Below are 23,973 nucleotides of genomic sequence, written 5' to 3' on the forward strand. Positions count from 1 at the left end.
TCTGTGGCTTTAAATGAGACTTATGACACTTTACTATGTATGAAGATGTTGCTAATCTATTTGAACCAAATAGCTTCACCATTTCTTCTGGTTATCAATAATAGGGTATGATATTGTACCCTTCCTCTTTAAGCATAGACCAGCTGTGTCAAGAATTTGGTTGCTCCATTTCCTTAGTCTCACCATTTTGATGACTGACAAGGTTTTGTTCTAATGCTTTCTCTCTAAACTGCCAGTTCATTTTTCCCTTTATCTAGCTGGTTAAATCCAGATGGATATTCAGGGAAAGATGTTTTCATTGCCTTCCTCCAATGAGTGCACTGCTAGATTCTTCAAGGAGTCTCCAATTACATAATTGAGTACCAATTGTCTGGGTCACATCACAGTATCAAAAATATATTTTTTTATTTATTTTAGATTTCTTCTGGTACTCAAAATATTTTTCCTTAACTCCGTTCTAATTTTGTAATCCTATTGGATTTTACTTTCATTTCCTTCAAGTTCTTCTTTTGATTTTTTCAGGAAATGCATGCCAACTTTTTATTATTACAGCTTAAGCTTTTAAGCATTGTGAAAGGATATGGACATCCTACTCCATTAATATTTCTTGATGAGTACAGTTTTATAGCTTACATTTTTCAGTACTATCGGGCAGTAGCAAAATGGAAATGATACTACACTCAATTAAGTAGTGGAAAAAACTGGTCACAATGACAGGCTGCAATCATGAATAATATAAGAACTGGCTGCTATTTAGACACTGGAAAATATTTTAATAGTTTAAAACAAGATCAGATTTGTAAAATATATTCTCAAGCTGTGCAGTTGCTGGGTAAAAAAAGAAATTAATGAGCCATTTTTGGAATATTGGTTCTCTGGCTTTTTGCCTGTAGAATTTGATACCTTATTTCATTGCCATTGCAGATTTTCAAACATTTATATTCCAGAGCATGCAAACAAACTCAGTTACATTTGTGAAAGGATTTTGTTTTTTAGTCCCAGTGGTAATGTTTTCTCTTCTGCAAGCACAACCCTCGGAGTGAGGGTTACAGGGCTTTTAAAATCTGGAATCAAGATGCAGACAGTTTTTCCTTGATCTTCCCCTGGCACTTGCTATTGAACTGAAAAATGACAAGACAAATGATCATCATCCAAAAAAACTTTTGTCATGGGAAGGAAGGAAGCTGAAAGGAAGACATGTATAGTGATCACTTCCTCATAAATTTCTATTCAGTTGTGCGTATATTGGGTATCTATTTTGTGCCAGGACCTCTGTAAGGAAATATCAAGACTTTTTAAAAAGACATAGATTCTCTCCTTGAGGACTTACCAAGTCTGAAAGGGAACAATAGCCATGAGAAAATAAGTATAAGACATTACTTGAAGTACATTAAAACCACACATAGAAAGTTAATGATGACACATAGGAAGGAACTTGAAGGGATGAAAGAATGATCCTCAGAAATGAGGTAATACTTGAGCTGCATTTTGGAGAATCAATCAGTTTGTCAGCCTAAGATAGATAGAAAGGAAAGAAATTCTCAGCAAAGAAAAAGGCAGGTAGAAAATCATCAAAGGGTAAAATGGTAGGATAGGTTTAGAAAACTGCAATTAGTTTAATATTGGTGAAGTTGAAATTGTTAGGCAACAGAGAAGAAGGAAGGGGCCAAGCCATGAAGTGACTTATATGCCCTGCTTGGTCCTAAACCTGTAGGCAATTAAGAGTTTTCCCAACAAGGCCTCAGATACGCCATACCATTAGCTTCTCCAGACTGATGTTCTTCTTTTAAAGCCAGAGAAAGGAGTTTAAGATCTGTATAAGTTTAAGAAGATGATTGCTTTCATTTTTTCATCTGTATTTTACATTTTTCAAGTTATGTATTTCTGGTTTTAGTCAAATGAACATAATTTCTCAAATGCCTACAAGTTTGTACATGTCTCCTATGCTTTTTTTTTTTTTTTTTTTTTTTTTTTTTTTTTTTTTTTTTTTTTGAGACAAAGTCATCATCTCTCGTCAAGCCAGAGTGCTGCAGTGGCACGATCTCAGGTCACTGCAACCCCTGCCCCCGGGTTCAAGTGATTCTCCTGCCTCAGCCTCCCAAGTAGCTACAGGTGCTGCAGGGACTACAGGCATGTGCCACCATGCTCAGCTAATTTTTGTATTTTTAGTAGAGATGGGGTTTCACCATGTTGGCCAGGATGGTCTTGATCTCTTGACCTCGTGATATGCCCACCTTGGCCTCCCAAACTGCTGGGATTGCAGGCATGAGCCACCGTGCCAGGTGGGCTTCCTTTTTTCTGCTTGCATTCTCCCCTCCTCCACAGTGCACCTGCCTGGCTCTTGGCTTATCTTTACCCCACAAAAGAGAGTGAAGTAATCAGATCTGTGTTGTAGAAGGCCTCTGAGTTTGGATGGACCAGCATAGGGAGTGACTGGGGTCAGGGTAACCATAGCACGACCTAGAAATAGTCCTGTAAAAGACAATGAAATTTTGAGAGGCAGGGAGGATGGAGGAGAGTGTAGAATCTGTATTCAAACGGAACATACATGACCTGCAGGACAGAAAGTTGCTGGCCATATTCTCCAGTCTCTATCAACTGAAATCCAAACACTTCAAGCCTAGCAGGTATATGTTTCCAAACATATGGGTGAAAATGAAAGACTTTAAATTATACTAGAGACAAGCTTTTTAGGTACTAATTATAATTTAGCTCTCGTGTGAAATTTTGACATAATTATACGCTCATTTTTGTCACTAACTTTGAGATGTAACATTCCCAACATATAACTGGCAGGACCAAAATGGAGAAAAAAAATCACTATATAGTTTGATATACATATGAACCTAAATATTTGTTCTTTTTATTAATCCTCAATATGAGAATGATAAATGCTTGCTTTATCTCTTTGAATTGGTACTGAAGTATTTTTGTATTAATCTCTGACTTTAATAATATTTCTTACAGAAAATTGAGATTTAAAAAGCTATAACTTGAAGAAAATATTTTATTTCCGTGGAGACAGGCTGCTCAGTTTCTCAGTAATCCAGGGATGGAGTACGTTGCACAGCCAAAAAAAAAAAAAAAAAAAAAAAGAATATTGCCCCACAATTCTTTATGCTTCTCTCATGGCAGTCTTTACCACCTACTTAATCAGATTATAGCCCTTCCATCTAAAGCTATAACGCACTTCTTTGTTTCAAAGGAAACATTCCACAAGAGGAAGTGAAAACTCACAAGTAACTGTTGGGACCCTCTAAAATCTATTCATCTTGTACATGGCAAGACAAAGTAGAGAGTTCTTCCTTTTTTGCAGAGAGCCATATATTTACTTGAAGATGGAGATTTTATGATGGTGCAAAAAACAGATTTGGTTTGGTGCGGAGGCCATTTTTACAAAGCCTTGTCATAAAGCAAAAATTGTGTGTGTTTTTCTTAATTCAAGTAATGTGCAAAATAAATATGCCACACCCATGTGACATTTTGCCCCCATTCTAAGCCTTGCTACATCCGTTCTTGAATCCTCAGAAATGGGAGCCTGCGATACAAATCAGAGACGGGGTGAGTGTAGTTGTTTCATTATTTCTTGGTAATTATAAAAAGAACTAGCAAGATTTAGTGAGTTGTTGTTTTTTTTCAAGCTGCGTTAGGATGTCCCAACAGTATCAGGGCTGCCAGGTCAGAATGGCTTCCAAACAGCCCTGTCAAAACAGCTGCCTTAGAGCAATTAAGCCCCCACCACATCATCTTCTGAAATGCATTCTGTTCCCAAGAGAGACAAATTAAGTTTCCTTCCCTAAGGTCACCCAAATTCATAACTCATATACACAGGTGGGAGAAGAGCTCACAGGATATATATGTTTAAGAAGCATGTCTTTGTTCTGTTTTGCCTGTCATATGCAAAATGGACCTATTGACTTGCAGACAAATATCTCTAGGGTTTTTGTGAAATGAATATAGCTATCTCAAATGCATGTGACTTTCTTGTAACTGCCTGAGGGATTCTTCCTGCCTGCTGCTCAAAGAAAGACTATGGTATTACAGTAAAAAAAAAGTAGTTTAATAGACATGAGGCCAGCCATGCCACAGGGGAGATGGAATTAGTACTCAAATCAATCTATCCAATGCTCATAGGTTAGGAGTTTTTCAAAGGCATTTTGGGGAAAGGAGTGCCAGTGGCTAGGCTTGCTGCTGATTGGTTGGGGCAGAGATGAAATTTTAGTGGGTCAAAGCTGTCCTCCTGTGGGCTAAATTGTTTCTGGGTGGGGCCACAGGGGCAGGATTGGAGGGTCCAGGTAGAGCCATGGGGTCCAGTGGAGCCATAGGTGTCAGACATGAAAAAAAAAAAAAAAAAAAAAAACTGAAAAAAAACTCAAAGGCCAATATAAAATAGTGGTGTTACCTGCAGGAATGGCTGACAATCTGTTTCTGCGCCTTAGCAGAATCAGGCTCCTCTCTTTCCCCTAACCTGATGGTCTTTCATTGGTTTTGCAAAGGCCATTGAGTTTTTGGGAAAGTCCTAGTCCAATTTAAAACCATAAATTAAATATCTCTCAAAGACAGCTTAGCCTAAGCCCAGGAATGATTGGGGGAAAGGCAAGATGGGGGAGGTAGGTTAGATCAGTTCTCTTTCATTGCCATAATTTTCTCACTGGTACAATTTTTGCAAAGGGACCTAGTGACTTTCAGAGAAATATCTTTGGGGTTTTGATTAAGTGAATACAGTTATCTCAAATGCATGTCAATTTATGAATGTGTACCTTGCTTCATTTTTCCTCTGTGCATATTGATGTCTTTCAATGTGTCCTATTCTTTCCTGAATTATATAATAATAGATTATTCTCAATTTCTGCACTGCGCTTGGTAAAATCAGGCATAACATCTAAAGAGTCTAATGTACCTATGCAAGATGAGGCTGCCCTTGTTCTGACTGTAAACCCACCAGGAGAGACTCAGAACCTTTGAAGCACACCTCAGTGCCCTATGCTTTTCATAGGTGCCACTAATCTGCAGGTTGCTCCCACAAAATCTGCCTAGTTTGGGTTTCATATGTCAACTCCAGATAAACTTATCTTCCTCATTCCTTTTCTAAACTCCACCCGTACTTCCAGCTAGAAAACACATACCACATGTTCAGATATAAATGTTAAAAATAAGTTTATTTTACTAGATGTATTAAATAAATTTTTTAAAGCCTGTATACTACTGCATCTATTACTTTTTTAAATGCTTGAGTAAGAGGTATATTAATTATATTCTTCTTCAAAAATTCTTTTCTCATTACTTAACAACTTCATAAAACAATGTTAGTGCTAGACAGGACCTTGAAAAGCTGGTATTTTAAAATATTTTAAAAGCCATGATAAAGTTTGAGGGTATTTTTGAGAACCTAAAGTAAATATATTTCAAGAAAGAATTATTACAGTCCATTCCCTTTGTATACCTTTTTAGTGTAGTTGCCACATTGAGAATTAAGGAAAATATTCTAACTTTTTTGCTCTTGGAAAAATAGTTTTTTGTAGTTATACTAAAGTAAATGTATTACTTTTTAAACACAGAAAACAAAATAGAATGGGTTTTCCTTAGTGAATGATGAGCTTCCATTTCTCACAAGCTAGGTTTTTTTGTGTTTTTGTATGTGTGGTTTTTTGATTTTTGTTTTGTTTTGTTTTGTTTTTTGTAGCCCAGGAATAAGTTTTATAACATTGGCAGTTGGGCTACAAGTTTAGAATTTATACATTTAGAAAATTCCAAAGTGTTGCAATTTCCAAAAGTAAAGTTGGAATACTTTCTACACTGGCTTCACATTTACCAAATGTACACATAAGGGATAAATTTAGCCTGCCAATTTTGTTAGTGCCTATATATCAGCAGATTCACCAGACAATAAAAAAGAGGACAATTGATTCGAAAACCATTACCTCTCATTTCTGGTTCCACTTTGCTTCGAGATGGCAGAACATAGAACTACACAGCGTTAGGTTTGGAGTTGCAGTTATCTTCAGCACACTTAAATTTCTTTTGCGTTTAAATAATCTTTATTTACAAAATACTATACTAAGAACTATAATTCCATTAAACTTCAATTTGAGAAAAGTGTAATCACTTAAGTAACAGCAGTTACTTAAAGTGAAAATGAGATCAGTCTAAATTACTTTTGAATAGAGCAAAAATATTGTCAGGTTTCTTGCTGTGGTTCTGGATGTTCAGTAGCAGGCTCCTTTGAAGGCGGAATCAACCCTGAAGGCAACTCGCTTCTACCTTCAGAATATGGGGGTGGGGTAAAATCCAGGTCTTGGGTGAAGGTAAGGAGGAAAACTCCTCGGTGGATAGATGTTTCTCATTGCAAATGGAGCATGTGGTGGACCTGGCAGATCCGTTGGTGGATAGTAACCTCGAGAAGCTCCAAACATGGTTCCTGGAGGAGGTGGGGGGAAAGGAGGTCCTCTTCTCATGAACGGGCCCCTTGTATTCACTGGAAACAATGGACCTCTGATTGGAGCTGGGGGTGGAGGAACAAAGCCGGTGCCAGTGGCTTCATTTTCAGCAGGGAGAGATGAATCAGGCACATTTAAATCACCAAGATCATCTTTGGCATCATTTCTACTGGATACCATTTCTGAAGGCATTGACCCATCCATTTTATCCAAAGAAGGCATATTAAAACGTCTGAGTTCTGCTGGCCCAGACAGTCTATCAGAATTAGAATAAAATCTCTCTTCCCTTTGTGGAGGAAGACCTGAATCAGGATATGATTGTCCTGGTGGAGGAAACATCATCCTTCGTTCCTGATCCCACGGAGATGACAGGCACCCAGTATCAGAAGGAGCCCTGTGAGGATCGGTTAACTTATCACAGCTTGGTTCTCCTCTTTCATTGGTAATCTGATGGTCCAGAGGATTCCCTGGGCCTCTTGGGCCTCTTCCTCCTCTCCCCGGAAGCACAGGTGAGAGTCTGAGTGGACCCTCCAACAAAGTTTGAGGAGAGAGAAAAGCTCTCGTTTCAGATGAAGGCCGACCCAATGGTGAGGGACCATACGGGGAATGCTCTCTGTCAAATGCTGTATTTGAAACATCAGGTGCAGAAGGATCTTTTTCTAAAAGTGCAAATTTAAACCCTGTTTCAATTAATTTTTGTCTATTGTTAGCATTTTCTTTCCTTAAATCATTGAGGTTTCTTTCAGCAGTCCGAGCTGCCAACCAATTATCATGTCCTTTTCTCTCATAGGAAATAACCTGCCTTTGATAAAAATTAATAGTTCTCTCCAATTCTTCTTCACAATCTTTGGCTAGCTTTCTGTAGGTCTCCAGCCCTTCAGTGGTATGGCTGATCTTTTTTTCCACTTTAGAAAGTTTCTCTTCTTCCTGTATCTGGTTATTTTCCTCTAGTGTCAATTTCCTGTGGAGTTTCATTTCATTTTCTTGATATAATTCAGTCATTATTTTAAGTTTCCGTTGAAGTTTCTGATTCTCACTTTCAAAATACATGTTTTCTGACTGCAAAGATACTTGTTGAGTCTGAAGATTTTTAACATGCTTTGTAAGCTCCTCCTTTGTTTTGTCAGCTTCAGATAACTGAGTAATAATGTGGTTTCTTTCTCCTTCTAAGGTTTTTAAAGAAACATTTAACTTAGCAGCATGAATCAGTTTCTTCAAAGCTCCTTTTGGAGGATCATCTAAGTAAGCACCATTTTCTGGTTCACTGTTCACTTCTAATTCCAAGTTATCATCATCCGTTATGTCCTCTCCAAGCACAGCAGCCCGATCTTTCATCTTCAGCAAGCATCCAGTCAGAGTCTTGATGTGATTTTCTTTATCATTTAGAACTTGTTCTGTGTGTACTTTGGAGTCTTCAAATGTTATTTTCTGTTTGTTAAGTTCACTCACTTGTTCCTTCCATACTTCAGCTTCTTGGAAAAGCTGCTTCTGGCTTTCCTGAAGTTGAGAATTTTCACTCAAAACATCTTTTATTGCTATCTCCAGTCGTTCTTCATTCATTTGAAAAATCTTGAAAATGATTTTGGCTTCAGCTATTTGTGATTTGAGGGATTTTGACTCGTCTTGTACAGACTGTATCGTTTTTGAAATATCCGCCATCAATTCATCTTGTTGAGAATGTTTAGATTTCTCTTCTTTGAACTCTTTTTCTAGACAGAGGATTTCATCCTCAAGTTCAGAATTGAACCTGTTCAGCTTTTCACGGGTTGCCTCCAAACTTCGTGCTTCTGCTGCCGCCTTCTCAAAGCTGACATCCTCTAAAGATGACTCTACTTCATAGTCTTCGTATTCTTTTTGAATAAGGCTAAATTTTTCAAGTAGTTTACATTTTTCTTCAATTAGTCCAGAAAGCGTTGCAGCAAGTTTTTTTTCTCTTCCCACATAGAGCCGACTCCTAACCGATCTAAAACTTCTCCACAGAAAAAGGAGAACAGCAAAAAATCCAACAACAGCTGCACATACCACCAATTCCCATGGAAAACCATAAGGATTCGAATCTCGTCTCCTACTTTCAGGTAGTGCTGCCACAACCCTGCATAGCTCCTCCAGGACCAATCCCAAATAGGGCTGAGGGGTAGCGCCGGGCTCCTCCATAGCGCCAAACTGCTCTGGGATCACCGCAGTAACACCGGCCACAACAAACGGTGGAGAACACGCAGCCTTGGGTCTAGAATCCGAATCCGCAGGTGGCAACCGACCGGAGTGGACCACTGCGGAGCCGGCTGCGGGGGCCGCTGGGGAACGCTGGCACCCCATAGGCCTCACAGACCCATGCTGAGAACCCCCATCCCCCCCCCCCCCCCCCGCCACCGGTCACCTTGTTACACTTTACATCCTGAGGCAGCTCAGGTCCGAGCCCGACCCGCCTTAGTTCTGGCAATTTTCACATCGCATATTTTGAAGCTCTGTTGTTTGGTGAATACACTTTTAAAATTGCTGTCTTCTTCATGGATTAAACCTTTGATCATTACATAATCTCTCTGTTTCTGGTAATTTTCTTTGCTTTATCTGATTGATATACATATAAGCACTCTTGCTTTCCTTGCATTAATGTTTGTGTAATAAATCTTTTTTCATCCTTTTAATTTGGCCTGCCCTGGATTGGTAAATTTCAAGTAAGTTTCTTGTACATAGCATACAAGAAACATATACAAAATGGTCATACTTTTAAATACACTCTTGTATTATCTGTCTCTTGATAGACCATTCATAATTAAACTAATTATGGATAATTTAGTGCATAAGCCTGACATGTTTTTCTGTATCAATTTTTGTTTCTCTGCTTGTTTTTCTTTTCTTTTTTTTTTTTAATTATACTTTAAGTTCTAGGGTACATGTGCACAACATGCAGGTTTGTTGCATATGTATACATGTGCCATGTTGGTGTGCTGCACCCATTAACTCGTCATTTACATTAGGTATATCTCCTAATGCTATTCCTCCCCCTCCCGACTCCCCACAATAGGCCTCCGTGTATGATGTTCCCCTTCCTGTGTCCAAGTGATCTCATTGTTCAATTCCCACCTATGAGTGAGAACATGCAGTGTTTGGTATTTTGTTCTTGCGATAGTTTGCTGAAATTGATGGTTTCCAGCTGCATCCATGTCCCTACAAAGGACACAAACTCATCCTTTTTTATGGCTGCATAGTATTCTATAGTGTAGATGTGCCACATTTTCTTAATCCAGTCTGTCACTGATGGACATTTGGGTTGATTCCAAGTCTTTGCTATTGTGAATAGTACCGCAATAAACATATGTGTGCATGTGTCTTTATAGCAGTATGATTTACAATCCTTTGGGTATATACCCAGTAATGGGATGGCTGGGTCAAATGGTATTTCTAGTTCTAGATCCTTGAGGGATCGCCACACTGTTTTCCACAATGGTTGAACTAGTTTACAGTCTCACCAACAGTATAAAAGTGTTCCAATTTCTCCACATCATCTCCAGCACCGGTTGTTTCCTGACTTTTTAATAATCGCCATTCTAACTGGTGTGAAATGGTATCTCACTGTGGTTTTGATTTGCATTTCTCTGATGGCAAGTGATGATGAGCATTTTTTCATGTGTCTGTTCGCTGTATAAATGTCTTCTTTTGAGAGGTGTCTGTTCATATCCTTTGCCCACTTTTTGATGGAGTTGTTTGTTTTTTTCTTGTAAATTTGTTTGAGTTCTTTGTAGGTTCTGGATATTAGCCCTTTGTCAGACGAGAAGATTGCAAAAATTTTCTCCCATTCTGTAGGTTGCCTGTTCACTCTGATGGTAGCTTCTTTTGCTGTGCAGAAGCTCTTTAGTTTAATTAGATTCCATTTGTCAATTTTGGCTTTTGTTGCCATTGCTTTTGGTGCTTTAGACATGAAGTCCTTGCCCATGCCTATGTCCTGAATGGTATTACCTAAGTTTTTTTCTAGGGTTTGCTGGTTTTAGGTCTAACATTTAAGTCTCTAATCCATCTTGAATTAATTTTCGTATTAGGAGTAAGAAAGGGACCCAGTTTCAGCTTTCTACTTATGGCTAGTCTGATGGGCTTCCCTTTGTGGGTAACCCGACCTTTCTCTCTGGCTGCCCTTAACATTTTTTCCTTCATTTCAACTTTGGTGAATCTGACAATTATGTGTCTTGGAGTTGCTCTTCTCGAGGAGTATCTTTGCAGTGTTCTCTGTATTCCCTGAATTTGAATGCTGGCCTACCTTGCTAGGTTGGGGAAGTTCTCCTGGATGATAGCCTGCAGAGAGTTTTCCAACTTGGTTCCATTCTCCCCATCACTTTCAGGCACACCAATCAGATGTAGATTTGGTCTTTTCACATAATCCAATATTTCTTGGAGGCTTTGTTCATTTCTTTTTACTCTTTTTTCCCTAAACTTCTCTTCTCACTTCATTTCATTTATTTCATCTTCAATCACTGATACTCTTTCTTCCAGTTGATCAAGTCAGTTACTGAAGCTTGTGCATTTGTCATGTAGTTCTCGTGTCATGGTTTTCATCTCTATCAGTTCATTTATGGACTTCTCTGCATTGGTTATTCTAGTTATCCATTCTTCCATTCTTTTTTCAAGGTTTTTAGTTTCTTTGCACTGGGTACATAGTTCCTCCTTTAGCTCTGAGAAGTTTGATTGACTGAAGTCTTCTTCTCTCAACTTGTCAAAGGTCATTCTCCATCCAGCTTTGTTCCATTGCTGGTGATGAGCTACATCCCTTTGGAGGGGGAGATGCTTTCTACTTTTTGAATTTCCAACTTTTCTTCACTGCCTTTTCCCCATCTTTGTCATTTTATCTGCCTTTGGTCTTTGATGATGGTTATATACTAATGGGGTTTTGGTATGGGTGTCCTTTCTATTTGTTAGTTTTCCTTCTAACAGTCATGACCCTCAGCTGCAGGTCTGTTGGAGTTTGCTTGAGGTCCACTCCAGACCCTGTTTGCCCAGGTATCAGCAGCAGAGGCTGCAGAAGATAGAATATTGCTGAACAGCAAGTGTTGCTGTCTGGTTCTTGCTCTGGAAGCTTCATCTCAGAGGTGTACCCAGCTGTGTGAGGTGTGAGGTGTCAGTCTGCACCTAGTCAGGGATGTTTCCCAGTGAGGTTACTCAGGGGTCAGGGACCCACTTGAGCAGGCAGTCTGTCTGTTCTCAGATCTCAACCTCTGTGCTGGGAGCACCACTGCTGTCTTCAAAGCCGTCAGCCAGGGACATTTACGTCTGCAGAGGTTTCTGCTGCTTTTTGTTTAGCTATGCCCTGTCCCCAGAGGTGGAGTCTACAGAGGCAGGCAGGCCTCCTTGAGCTGAGGTTGGCTCCACCCAGTTCGAGCTTCCTGGTGGCTTTGTTTACCTACTTAAGCCTCCGCAAAGGTGGGCACCTGTCCTCCAGCCTCGCTGCCACCTTGCAGTTAGATCTCAGACTGCTGTGCTAGCAATGAGGGAGGCTCCATGGGAGTGGGACCCTCTGGGCCAGGTGTGGATATAATCTCTGGTGTGCCGTTTGCTAAGACCCTTGGATTAAGTGCAGTATTAGGGTGGGAGTTACCCGATTTTCCAGGTATAGTGTGTCTCAGTTTCCCTTGGCTAGGAAAGGGAATTCCCTCCCCCATTGCGCTTCCCAGGTGAGGCAGTGCCTGGCACTGCTTCAGCTCTCACTGGTTGGGCTGCACCCACTGACCAGCACAGACTGTCCGACACTCCCCAGTGAGATGAACCCGGTACCTCAGTTGAAAATGCAGAAATCACCCGTCTTCTGTGTCACTCACACTGGGAGCTGGAGGCTGGAGCTGTTTCTATTCCTAAATTTCTTCTTTTAGGTTTTAGAACCAAACTTCCAAATGTTTCCATCCGTGGAATAGCTGTGGGCTATCCCTGTAGGGGAAAAAAAAAAAAAAAAGATTTTAAGAATTTGTTGATGTTTACATTCATACATAGTATTGATTTGCCTAATTTCTGGCTTAGCAAATTAAATAAAAATGTTTAAGTTCTACTCTATCCAATAAATCCTTTCATTTTTCTTTCTTTTTTCTTAAAATTTGATATTTTTCTCAATCAGTAACTTTGTTATTAATCAATAAGAAAGTAGGGTACTGAAATTAAGAGTGTTTTTGGCCCTAAGTCTTGCTACGTCTGTGATTTTGAGCAACTTACTTAACCTTTCTGTGCTTCGATATCCTTATCTGCACAACAGACATAGTAATAGTATATACTTAACTTCTCAATCAGTGCAATATTGGGTGAAGGATAGTGTTGCACAATGCTTATCAACTCATTATTTTTTCAAAACATTTCCTTGAAAGTGGTTGTAAATAACTATAAACAGCAACTCTGGGAGTTTTCTTTTTTGTTTTAAAATAGGTTTATTTCTTTTTTTAAATTTTATTTCAATAGCTTTTGAAGAGTAAGTGGTTTTTTATTACGTAAATGAATAGCATAGTGGTGAAGTCTGAGGTTTTAGTTCACCTGTCACCCAAGTAATGTACGTTGTAACAAATATGTCATTTTTTATTTCTTACCTCTTCTCACGCTCCCACTTCTGAGTCTCCAAAGTCCGTTATACCACCCTGTTTGCCTTTGCACATACTTGATCTCCAGGCCAGGTGCAGTGGCTCATGTCTGTAATCCCAGGACTTGGGGAGGCCAAGGCGAGTGGATCACCTGAGGTCAGGAGTTTGAGCCTGACCAATATGGTGAAACCTCATCTCTACTAAAAATACAGAAATTAGCCAGGCATGGTGGCACGCAACTGTAGTCCCAGGTACTCGGGAGACTGAGACAAGAGAATTGCTTGAACCCAGGAGGCAGAAGTTGCAGTGAGCCAAGATTGAGCCACTGCACTCCAGCCTGGATGACAGAGTGAAACTCCGTCTCAAAAATAAAATAAAATAAAATAAAAATTTTAAAAACATAGTTGAGCTCCCGCTTGTGAGGACATACAATATTTGGTTTTCCATTTCTGAGTTACTTCTTTTAGAATAAAGGCCTCCAGCTTCATTCAAGTTGCTGCAAAATACATTATTTTATTCATTTTATGGTTGAGTAGTATTCCATGGTGTGTATATACCACATTTTCTTTATCCACTCATTAGTCGATGGGCACTTAGATTGGTCCCATAACTTTGCAATTGCAAATTGTGCTGTAATAAGCATACATTTTCAGGTGTCTTTTTTACATAATGACTTCTTTCCTTTTGGGTAGATACCCAGTAATGGGATTCCTGAATTGAAAAGTGGTTCTACTTTTAGTTCTTTAAGAAATCTTGGCCGGGCGCGGTGGCTCACGCCTGTAATCCTAGCACTTTGGGAGGCCGAGGCGGGCGGATCACAAGGTCAGGAGATCGAGACCACAGTGAAACCCTGTCTCTACTAAAAATACAAAAAATTAGCTGGGTGCGGTGGCGGGCGCCTGTAGTCCCAGCTACTCAGGAGGCTGAGGCAGGAGAATGGCGTGAACCCGGGAGGCGGAGCTTGCAGTGAGCTGAGATCTGGCCACTGCACTCCAGCCCGGGAGACAGAGCGAGACTCTGTCTCAAAAAAAAAAAAAGAAAAGAAAAGAAATCTCCACACTGTTTTCTGTAAAGGTTGTCCTAATTTACATTCCTACCCACAGTGAATGCTTCCCTTTTCACCACATCCATGCCAACATCTGTTGTTTATTTATTTTTTAGTAATAGCCATTCTGGTGAGGGTAAAATGGTATCTCACTGTGGTTTTAATTTCCATTTCCCTGATGACTAGTGATGCTGAGCATTTTTTCATGTTTGTTCGGTCGTTTGTACATCTTCTTTTGAGAAATGTCCATTCATGTCATCTGCCAATGGCGTTGTTTTTTTCTTGCTGATTTGTTTGAGCTCCTTGTAGATTTTGGATATTAGTCCTTTGGGATGGATAGCTTGCAAATGTTTTCTCTCATTCTGTGGGTTGTTTAACTCTGGTAATTATTTGTTTTTCTATACAGAGCTTTTTAGTTTAATTAGACCCCATTTATTTGTGTATTTTTGTTTGTTACATTTGCTTTTGGGTGTTAGTCATAAATTCTTTGCGTAGGCCAATGTCCAGAAGAGTTTTTCCTAGGTTATCCTCTAGAATTTGTGTTATTTCAGATCTTCAATTTAAGTCTTTAATCCACCTTGAGTTAATTTTTTTATAAGGTATGAGATAGGGACCCAGTTTCATTCTTCTATATGTTGCTATTCAGTTTTTCCAGCATCATTTATTAAATAAGGTGTCTTTTCTCCAATTTATAGTTTTGTATGTTTTGTCAAAGATCCATTGGCTACAGATATTTAGCTTTATTTCTGGGTTCTCTATTCTGTTCCATTGTTCTATGTGTTTAATTTTGTACAGTACCATGCTGTTTTGGTAACTATAGCATTATAGTATAATTTGAAATCAGGTCAGATGATGCGTTCAGATTTGTTCTTTTTGTTTAGGATTGCTTTGGCTATTTGGGCTCTTTTTTATTTTTTTGGTTCCATATGAATTTTGAGTTTGTTTTTTTTTTACTAATTCTGGGAAGAATAGTGTTGATATTTTGATAGGCATTGCCTTGAATCTGTAGATTTCTTTGGGCAATGTGGTCATTCTTAAAATATTGAGTCTTCTAATTCATGAGCATGGGATGAGTTTCCATTTGTTTGTGTCATCTATGGTTTCTTTTGGCAGTGTTTTGTGGTTCTCCTTATAGAGATCTTTCATCTCCCTGGTTAAAAATATTCCTAGATTTTGTTTTGCAGTTATTGTAAAAAGGACTGAGTTCATGGTTTGATTCTCATTTTGGTTATTGTTGGTGTATAGTAGTGCTACTGATTTGTGTACATTAATTTTGTAACCTGAGACTTCACTGAATTTGCTTATGAAATCTAGAAGTCTTTTGGAGGAATTTTCAGAGTTTTCTAGGTGTATAATTACATCATCAGTGAACAGTAATAATTTGACTTCCTCTTTTCCAAGTTGGTTGCCCTTTATTTTCTTTCTCTTGTCTAATTACTCAAGCTAGGACATTCATTCTAGAAAATGGATGCCCATTTTCTGGTGAAAGTGGGCATCCTTGTCTTGTTCCAGTTCTCAGGAACTGGAACTTTTAACTTTAACCTTTTAATTTTTAACTTATACTTTTAACTTTTCTCCATTCAGTATGATGTTGGCTGATGGTTTGTTATATATGGCCTTTATTCACCTCCTGGCATTTTGAGGTATGTTCCTTCAATGCCTAGTTTGGGGGTTACCTAAAGAGATGCTGAATTTTATCAAATGCTTTTTCTGCATCTATTGAAGTAATTATATGGCTTTCGTTTTTAATTCTGTTTATGTGATGTATAGTAGTCAACATCTGTATCACAGAGATTTTCATAACTTGTGTCAATATTATCATTCATTTCAAAGAATTTTTTAATTTCCTTCTTGATTTCATTGTTAACCCCAAAATCATTCAGGAGAAGATTGTTTAATTTCCATGTGTTTGTATTGTTTTCAGGGTTCCTTTTGGAGTTAATTTTCAGTTTTATTGCACTGTGTTCTGAGAAGGTGCTTGACATAATTTTGATTTTCTTAAATGTATTGAGACATGTTTTGTGACCTATCATATGGTCTATCTTGGAAAATATTCCATGTGTTAATAAGAATGTGTGTTTTGCAGTTATTGGGTAGAATGTTCTATAAATATCAGGTCCATTTGTTATAGAGTGTAGTTTAAGTCCATTGCTGCTTTATTGACTTTCTGTCTCAGTGATCTGTTTAGTGCTGTCAGTGGGGTATTGAAGTCCCCACTGACAGCAACACACTATTGAAGTCCCCAATAGCAACACACTATTATTGTGTTGCTGTCTGTCTTACTTCTTAGGTCTAATGGTAATTGTTTTATAAATTTGGGAGCTCCAGAGTTAGGGACATATATATTTAGGATTGCAATATCCTCTTGTTGGATTGATTCTTTCATCATTGTATAATGACCTTCTTTCTTTTTTGTTTTTAATATTGTTGCTTTAAAGTCTGTTTAATCTGATATAAAAATAGCTACTTCTGCTCACTTTCTATTTCTATTTGCATGGAGTATCTTTTCCCACTCCTTTGTCTTGAATTTATATGAATCCTTATGTACTAGGTGAGTCTCTTGAAGACAGAAGATATTTGGTTTGTGGTTTTTTTTTTTTTTTTTTTCCATTCTGCCAATCTGTATCTTAAGTGGAGCATTTAGGCTGTTTACATTCAATGTTCATGTCGAGATGTGAGATACTTTCTCAGTCATCATGTTGATTGTTACCTACTTTATTTTCTTCATTGTATTATTGTTTTATAGGCCTGTGCATTTTATACTTTCAAGAAGTTCTATTCTGGTGCATATCAACCTTTTGTTTCAAGATTTAGAACTCCTAGCATTCCTTGTAGGGTTTGTCTAGTAGTAACAAATTGCCTCAGCATTTACTTATCTGAAAATGACTTTATTTCTCCTTCATTTATGGAACTTAGTTTTGCAGGATACAAAATACTTGCCTGACAATTATTCTCTTTAAAGAGGCTAAAGAGGCTGGGTGCGGTGGCTCACGCCTGCATTTCCAACACTTCAGGAGGCCAAGGCAGGCGGATCACGAGGTCAGGAGATAGAGACCATCCTGGCTAATACAGTGAAGCCCCATCTCTACTAATATATATATGTATATTAGCCAGACATGGTGAAAAATTAGCCAGACATGGTGGTGGGTGCCTATAGTCCCAGATACTAGGGAGGCTGAGACAGGAGAATGGCATGAACCTGGGAGTCAGAGCTTGCAGTGAGCTGAGATTGTGCCCCTGCACTCTAGCCTGGGCAACAGAGTGAGACTCCGCCTCCAAAAATAAAATGGCTAAAGATAGGATCCCAATCCCTTTGGGCTTGTACGGCAACATAGTTTGGCTCTGTGTCCCCACCAAAACCTCATGTCAAATTGTAATCCACACATGTGAGAGGAGAGGGCTGGTGGGAGGTGATTGAATCATGGTGCTGACTTCCCCCTTGCTGTTCTCATGGTACTGAATGAGTTCTGATGAGATCTGATGGTTTAAAAGTGTGTGGCACTTGCTCCATTGCTCTTTGTCTCCTGACACCATGTGAGAAAGATACTTGCTTTCCCTTCACCTTCCACCATGATTGTAACTTTCCCGAGGCCTCCAAGTCATGTTTCCTATAAGCCTATGGAAATGTGAATCAATTAAAACTCTTTCCTTCATAAATCACCCAATCTCGGGTAGTTCTTTATAGCAGTGTAAGAATGGACAAATACAGAAAATTGGTACTGGGAGTGGGGCACTGTTATAAAGATACCTACAAATGTGGAAGCAATTTTGGAAATTAGCAGAGGTCGGAGCAGTTTGGAGAGCTCAGAAGAAGACAGGAAGATGTGGGAAAGTTTGGAACTTCCTAGAGGCTTGTTGAATGTTTCTAACCAAAATGCTGATAGTGATATGGACAATGAAGTCCAGGCTGAGGTAGTCTCAGATGGAGATGAGAAATGTATTGGGAACTGGAATAAAGGTCACTTTTTAGCAAGAAGAAAGATGGCCTTTTGCCCCTGCCCTAGAGATCTGTGGAACTTTGAAATTGAGAAAGGTGATTTAGGGTATCTGGCAGAAGAAAGTTCTAAGCAGCAAAGCATTCAAGTTGTGACCTGGCTGTTTATAAAAGTCTATACTCATATGTGCTACAGCTATTCAAATCAGACAGGCATCTCTTCATGTACAGGAATGAAATTCCAAGTAGAGTTGAATACTTGATATTCCAAATAGAGACGAATTGTGACACTACCCCTCAGGCAAGCCTGAACCCAGAGGGCATTCCTCCTGTGGCGATTCATTCACCCTGAAGTGTTCCAGAAAGGCTGCCTATAGGTGGACTCATGCTGAACTCCTGTGAGAGAAGCCCTAGCTCTGTCTTCAGTGATTGACAAGAGAGAAAAGAATTCGTCTTCTCCAAGACCCTTTGTGAGCAAAAGGGCTGCCTCACAGTTGGGGCAGAGCTTCAGACTTTCCCCACTGAGCCCAGCACTGTATCTGTGCCTCTGCTGAAAGAAACTTCCCACCAGCAGAAAGTTCTGGGATTCAAGGCCTACCATCCAGATTCATTTATCTCTCAAGGTGTTCTCTTAATATGGTACATTTGCTGTCTGCCTAGGAATAGGAGTTGCTGAGAACCAGACTACTGTGAGTGCTGCTGCTCCTCTAGGTCTAGCCACCTAGTGGGGCTGCCACACTCCAGGCTGGTGCTGGGAAATGTCTGCAAGGGAACCAGTGATGTGATCTGTCCTCAAGCCTCCCAGTTCTGATGGAGATGGCAAGGGAGTGACGTAAACTCTGTAAAGTTCCTTGGTTATAAATAACTTTAGTATGTTGGCTTTCTCAAATGCTGGCAGAAAAAGTAATGAACTGGTCACACGGGCAAACTCAAGACCTCCTGGTTAGCCATGGTGCTGCAAGCAATGGTGATAACTGAGGTAACACACACATTTTCTTCTTCCTGAGCACTGTGTTATTCTACCTGCAGATGTTGTAATGGACTGTGTCAGTTGGCCTCCAGCCAGGAGGTGGCACTTGCAAAAGAGCACAAGCTGTGTTAGCAGTGGGATTTGTGCTTGCTTTGTTACCTAGGGGAGGTATTCTGTATTCTCAGACAATGAGTGAGGCCATAAAGCTCCCAAAAGTTTCTGTCCATTGTGTTAAGTTATCAGGGTGGGTAGAGGGGCAAAGCCAGGTAGCAGCTGGGTCAGACAGGGCCACACTCTGACTCTCCACATGCAGGACAAGCAGCAGTTTTTGTGAAATTGGAGGGCAGTTCTCCTGCCACTGGGGTAATATTCCAGAGAGAAGCACAGCTATCTCTGCTGCACAGAAGAGTTTGTGCAGGAAGTGGGGAACAGCAGGTGGCAATAAACACCACCCAGCTCCCATTCACTTGGCAAGGCAGGTCTCACACTTGCTGTGCTCTCCACTAGCAGCAGCTAGCTAAGTCCTAAGCAGTCTGTGCTCAGAACTCCCCCAGAAGATGCTACCATGGCTTTCAGACCTCACCCCTTCCAGTCCACCCACAAAGCCAGAACACCCAGCTCCTGCACCTGTGGCAGCAGCACATTTCCCACCCACCCTTAAGTTCTGGCCAATGGTGTTTGTCCGCACTTGAGATTATATCCTGAATTTCAGTTGAGAGCCTCTCTCAACCTGTGACTGCCACCTGCATTCGCTGACAGACTTCTGTAAGACCAAAAATGGCTTCCCTCCATCCATGCTGGAGACTGAGAATGCACAGAAGTCTTCCCACTGCTGCTCCTACTTTTATGTTCCCTACCACTCCCTACATCAGCTCCAGTGTTGGGTAGGATTAAGGCCTTCCCCCATGGGCTGTATTGCCAGGTTCCCCAGTGGGAGGGTGTATCCTGGAGGCAGTTTATGCGCCCTCGCACTCTGGGGACTTACAGTTTTCCACCTGGCTTACAGTGAAGACTACAGCCTGCCACTTATTTCAAAGGGCCTGTGGTTTCTTTCAGTTTTCCTGTTAAGTTCCTGTGTTGCTTCTTGGAATAAAAGTTCATAGTGTGAATCTCTACACACTATTTTGTCTTTACAAAAGGGAGAGGCATACTAACAATGTCTCCAATCCACCATAAAACAAACGAACAAACAAAAAACAGTTTTCTTGACCCTCTTCAGCAGAATACTTGTTTTTGAAAAATGTAGAATATTATTATTAAAATTGCTTTTTCGTCTCCCATTGGCTTTCGATTATATTGCATATTTGCTGTTTGCATAGAGATAATTGATATTTAAGTTAGGCTTATGGAGGGAAAGATTATATAGATTGTCTCTCTTGCCAACAGCTTAGGTGGAGCCTTTTATCATCCCATGTCTGTATTACTGACATAACATGGCCTCTCTGTTCATACCCAGCTTGCACAATTCTAAGGGCAATCCCCCTGAGGCTCACAATCATCTCTCCTCCCCCTTGCTCATGTGTTTCATTGCCTAAAGAATAAAAGTCTTCACTAGGGCTTTGCAATCATCCCACAATCTGGTACCCCCTCCACGAGCATGTGGACTCCCTTTTTTGTCCAAGTTCTGCTTGCCTCCTGCATGACTTATTCTTCTCTTTCTGACTGGTCAAGCTTTACCTACCCATTCTACAAGGTTTACTCACATCCTAATGAAGACCTTCATCAATTATTCCACCCTACATTTATATTGATCCCTAAACCAAGCCACAGATATCAATAGGAAAGAAAGTAAGCCCAGGAAACAGCCATCATTTCATTGGTAACATTCAAACAGCAAGGCTTTCATATACAAATGGAAACATACACATTTTTCTTTTCTTTTTTTTAATTACACTTTAAGTTCTGGGGTACATGTGCAGAACATGTAGGTTTGTTGCATAGGTATACATGTGCCATGGTGGTTTGCTGCACCCATCAACCCATCACCTACATTAGGTATTTCTCCTAATGCTATACCTCCCTTAGTCCCCCACCATGGAATACTATGCAGTCATAAAAAAAGGAAGAGTTCATGTCCTTTGCAGGGACATGAATGAAGCTGGAAACCATCATTCTCAGGAAACTATCACAAGAATAGAAAATCAAAGACTGCATATTCTCAATCATAAGTGGGAGTTGAACAAGGAGAACACATGGACATGAGGAGGGGAACATCACACACATACACATTTTTCAAAAAGAATTTTATTAGAATTTGCTAGAAGAGAAGATGAAAGAGTCCACTATATCAAGAAAGCTCTTGACTCACGAAATAACATGGTGTTAACAGAAGGAGCACACACTTTGGAGTCAGAAGAGCTGGTTTTGACTTATTTCTGTGAACTTGACTTAGTTTTATAAATGGCCTGAGCCTCACTTTTTCCATATTTAAAAGAGGCGATGCCTATTAGCTTTGGGAGATGAAGAATAAGTGATAAACTGTAAGTACTTAGCACAGTGTCTGGCACACAGTGGATGCTCAAAACCTGTTAGATCCTTCCTGTCTCCCCTTTTCCTTCCAGTTAAAGCACCATAAACGTAAGAGCAGAGGCACATTAAAGAACATTTGGGAAAAAGACAGGAGAGAAGAAGAGTGCCTTATAATATCTAATGTTTGAGCGCCCCTTACATGAAGAACAATCATGTTCTATTCCTGATTAAACACATGAGAGTATCTCAAAGGTGGACAATTGCCATTTAGTCACACATTGGTTTGATTCCTAGCAAAAGTTTACCTACCTGGTAGATAGTTTCATTTAAATAGAACTAAAGAAGGCAGTGAAAGGACTGTCAATTATGAACCTAATTCCAGTCAAGAATATAGAAATGTTTGGTGAAGCTGGAATGACCAGCACACTTAGAAAAAAGTGATCCTGTGTTATCTATTACTTAGTCAAGAATAGCTACAGATGAAAATACCAGCAATCATCAGCTACATTATATGTCACATATGTGCTAGATACTTGAAAAACAAAAATTCCAATCCAAAAATCAGTACAATCTCATCACCATAGAAGAGCAGATCTCAATAGGGAATATAAAAGAAAAATATCTAAAGAAAACAGTGTGCCCATAAAATGAGGAACCACAGTCTTTAAGCTCGAACTTCAGTAAGGTGTAATAGGAGTTTCTAGACCAGAATAAATTGACCAATCGAGATACACGATGGGAAACCATAGAGGGGATTAATGAAGTTATTTACTTGGAACAATAAGAAAAACATTGAGGAAAACCAAAGGAAAAAATGAACCCGCTGCTGGGAGCAGATGGTCTAAGATTAATTCTGCTCCACGTACAGCATTTTCCATCTCAGCTGATGATGGCAACTCCATCTCTCCAGTAGCAGGCTTATCCTTGACTACTGTTTATCTCTCATGATACCCATCCAACTTATTGGAAAGTTCTATTACTCTGTCATCAAAATAATTCAGAATCCAACCATATCTTGCTGCTTCCACTGTTAACCTTCTGCCACACTACCAACATCATATGCCCTTCTTCTTCCTCCTATAGCTTATTTCCTATTCCCGTCCTGCTCTTTCTTTTTAAAAAATGTTTTAAAATCATTTTCCATGTGAGTCACTGAACTCAGCACTTAATATTTATTGCCCTGCTTAATCTTAGCAATAACTCCCAGGCAGCATTATTATTGTAACCATTTTATACACAAGAAAAATTGGGCTGATAGAAATAAATAACTAGTTTGTAATCAAAGAGAGATGGAGTGAAAGAGCCAAGGTTTGATTTAAGAGCATCTGCACTATTAAATACCTTCTATATTCTTCCTCTTCTATGTGCTCACAGCAATTTGTATGGATCCTCTGTCACTACAATTACTACACCGAATGGTCATTATCTATAATATTTGACTCTCTGTCACAATAGACAGTTGAAATCTAGAGAAATAACTAATATTAGTAACATATATCATTACTGAGCACTTTCCATGGATTGTGCATTTATTCATTCATCACACTTAATGAGTATCTGCTATGTACCAGGCACTATTCTAGGTACTGGGGACTCAGTGGTGAACAAAATAAGAGAAAAATCCTGCCCCTTAGCAGTTCACATTTTGGGAGAGAAATAGACAAATAAATGTACAAATATACCTATAATATATCAAGTAATGATAAGGACACAGACTCAGGCAGGTTGATGGGTGTGGTGGTAGCAGTGTATGGAAATTCTCTTGTGAGTCCTTCTGTCTTTTCATTGAAGTAAGAATCAAAGTCACCAGATGAGCATAAATATGAGGAGGAAGTGTGGAAGGTTTGAGGATAGAAAACATAAGAAACAGTCAGATAGGACCGTGTAAGGTATAGTTAACTAGAGATTACAATAAAATCAGTCATCCTCGTGTGTTTTCTTCCAGCCACATTCAGCTGCTTTGGTTCAAGTGAAGACTTAACCAGACAGCAGGCACACCATGTTAAATTCTTGATAGATATTATCTCATTCAAATTTTACAACTCTGTAGGTTGTTCTCATCCTGTACTTTCCAGATAAGGAAACTGAACTTAGAGAATTTCTCATTTTCCAAATGTCATGCAGATGGGAAGTGTTGAAATTAGGATTTGAACCCAGATTTTTCACCTTCAAACCTTGAGCTGTAAAATTTGACAAATGACCATATCAGATGTAGTCTTTTTCTCATCTCTGTATGTGCTTGGTAAGTTATTTTTCAATGAACTAGCTTCAGAAATAAAGTGCATTAATCGAGGAGACAAATACTTGGCTAACAGGCAATTCTTACATGTTCTGGTGGGCTGAAAAGTTAGTATGAGTCATCAGAGTTGGGACTGCCAAAAAACACTAATTAGATAAGGGCTGCATTAGTAAAAAATGTAGGAATGAGCCCACCCTGCAGGCATAGACCAGACTATACCTGCAGTGTTATGTCCGATTCAAGATGCCAGTGCTGTCATGGGGCATCAGCAAATTTAAACATGTCATCTGAAGAAAAGCAAAAAGGTTAGTAGAGTGCGTGGTACCCAGAAAGC

General features: G+C 39.5%; 1 protein-coding gene and 1 pseudogene across 4 annotated transcripts in view; one reads left to right on the forward strand and one right to left on the reverse strand.

Annotated features, from left to right (window-relative positions):
• Positions 1–23,973, forward strand: part of BBOX1 (gamma-butyrobetaine hydroxylase 1) — a 96,686-nt gene that overhangs the window by 24,802 nt on the left and 47,911 nt on the right. The gene's annotated exons all lie outside the window — the stretch shown is intronic.
• LOC104671128 lies at positions 6,101–8,591 on the reverse strand (annotated as a pseudogene).

Source organism: Rhinopithecus roxellana, chromosome 15 (genome assembly GCF_007565055.1).
Source record: "Rhinopithecus roxellana isolate Shanxi Qingling chromosome 15, ASM756505v1, whole genome shotgun sequence".
Classification (NCBI taxonomy): domain Eukaryota; kingdom Metazoa; phylum Chordata; class Mammalia; order Primates; family Cercopithecidae; genus Rhinopithecus; species Rhinopithecus roxellana.